We start from the raw sequence: 2,199 nt of genomic DNA, 5'->3' as shown, positions 1-2,199 counted from the left end.
CGCCTCTGACGTTCCGGGTACTTGGATGTGCGTGGCGGATCCCAGCGGGGATCTCGTCCCGTGTCTCTTCTTCCTCCCTCGTCTCGTCTTTCTTGTGTTCTGTACCTTCCTCTCGGTTTCTGGCCCCTTTCTAAAAAATGAGGGGAACCTTCTCGACTGGAGTTAGAGGTGGGTCGTGTCGTGTCTTGCTCTTCACTGGGAGAATCTTCACTAATTGATGACTCAAATTCTGAGAAAGTGTACTCCTCTTGTTGCCTTCTACCTCTATTTCTGGGGGGCTGTGTGTTCCACCTAAAAATATCTCCTTGTGAGAAATCTCGCTTGTCTCTTTGTAATTTGTTGCGTTTTCTATCAATGATGGTTTTTTCATAGGTGTCGAGATCCTTCTTGTGTTTTTCGAAGGTTGTCTGGAAGGATACGTCTTTTTCCCAATTTTCTAGATCCTTTCCCAAATTTTCTATGTCTTTTTCAACCTGATCTAATACCAAGGTGTCATGTTTAATCAGGATATGTAGAAGATCATTGGAACATTTCAGAAGAGCTGATTCCCATTCGCTCTTGAGGTTCTCTGTAGCAAGGGGAAACGAGGGGAAAATTTTGGGCCTAAGACCCCTTGGTACTATTTTATGCTTGATGTAATTGTCTAAGGTGGTGATGTCCCAAGTGAGACGAATGCGTCTCTGAAGAGTTTTTTGTAATTTGGAGAAAGGGAGCCTCCAATCTGTGGACGTTCTTTCAATGTCGAGAGTTTCAGAGAGAAGATCTTCAAATTGTCCTACATTCCTTCGTTTCGACAATTCATTTTTGAGAGAGAAAGAGGACATAATATAGTGGGAGTATCACTGGCACCAAAAATGCCTTTGTAACCCTGGTTGTCGCACCGGGAACTGAGGTTAATGATTGTAAGGCCGTGGACAGATTAGGACATGTTTAACAAAGTAAAAGAGCGAAAAACTGGAGATAAGAGATAATTTATGGGGCGATAAAGAGTATCTGCCCTATACAGGGTTGTATGGTGTGGACGTGCAAAGGATCAGAAGCTGAGCATGGCTCAGCACAAATGACTGCTAGCACAAAAACGGGAAGGTTTTTGATCCTGCACCGACCTAGATTCAAAATAAGTATAAATATGGATGCCACGAGGTGGACAATAGTGCTAAATAGTAGCAATAATATCTGTCCGTGTGGCGGTGCGCCCGGAGTCAAAGAAAGGGGGAAATGTACATGTATAGAAGAAAAAGTATGACTCTTGTTTGGGCGCACTCTTGTGTTAACTATCTACTAATTGATAAGTAAAATATTAGAGGAGTAATACCAGTATAATAATAGTTTCTACTCTTTGAAGTACGTGGGGGTTAAACACGACAGGTTGGAGATGGAGTAGGTGTTGATAGGTCAGCTGGAGACAATAGTCTCATAAATGGATGTTCAGATCTTAATTATTCCTAGATAACTGCATGTCGGAAGTTGGCTATAGATTAAGCTACTTCCCTCTGCCCAAGATCTGTACAAACTGAGTTTGTATTAATGCAGCCCTAATTGGGTTACAATCGTGAAGTGGGAGAGCCCATACACTTGGTAACACTTCTCAACAATTGCCTACGTAATGAGTAAAAAAGAAGAAGTAGGAAAATAAAATATAAGTGGTGATACTGCTGTTGGTATCTTTTCTACAGGAAGGGGAGTTTCCTACTTCACTGGGTATTCCCTAGTGGTCGCCCGTCTAGGTACTGACTCAGCCCACCTGCGTTTAGCTTCCAAGATCGGACGAGATTGGGCGTGAACGTAGGGGTATGGTCGTAGGAAGGTTCAGACCTGTAGTACCAATGAGAGTGCACCGAAATAGGAGGATTGAATCCGCCTTGGAAGGATGAATGCTGGAAATGCGTACTGAGAAAGGAAAGAAGTGACAGGAAAGTGAAAAAAATGTGAATCTGCTGTCCACGTTAGACCGAGGAAGCGTATCTCCTGAGGGGACACGCTCCTCTGAATCGTGGATGAGAGTTCACAGAAGAAAGAACAGTTGGAGGAGATAAGTGTGTGATTCTGGGAAGGGAAGAGAAGGAGGCACAAAAAGAGAAGGTTATTTACACATTAACTGTAGGTCCCCAGGGGGTTACCTCAGGTGTGTGATTGCTGCCAGATCCTGGTCCAAAGATACAACACAATGACAGGTGTTAGAAAGCAAATAACCACCAG

The 2,199-nt window shown here is 43.5% G+C and overlaps 1 pseudogene; it reads right to left on the bottom strand.

Moving 5' to 3' along the window:
- Nucleotides 1-1,686: 1,686 nt before the first annotated feature.
- On the bottom strand, nucleotides 1,687-1,805 carry LOC134930233 (5S ribosomal RNA; annotated as a pseudogene).
- Nucleotides 1,806-2,199: the final 394 nt, after the last annotated feature.

This window comes from Pseudophryne corroboree, chromosome 5, assembly GCF_028390025.1.
Source record: "Pseudophryne corroboree isolate aPseCor3 chromosome 5, aPseCor3.hap2, whole genome shotgun sequence".
Lineage (NCBI taxonomy): Eukaryota > Metazoa > Chordata > Amphibia > Anura > Myobatrachidae > Pseudophryne > Pseudophryne corroboree.
Note: the sequence above shows the minus strand (reverse complement) of the source record. Positions and strands in the feature narration are given on the sequence as shown.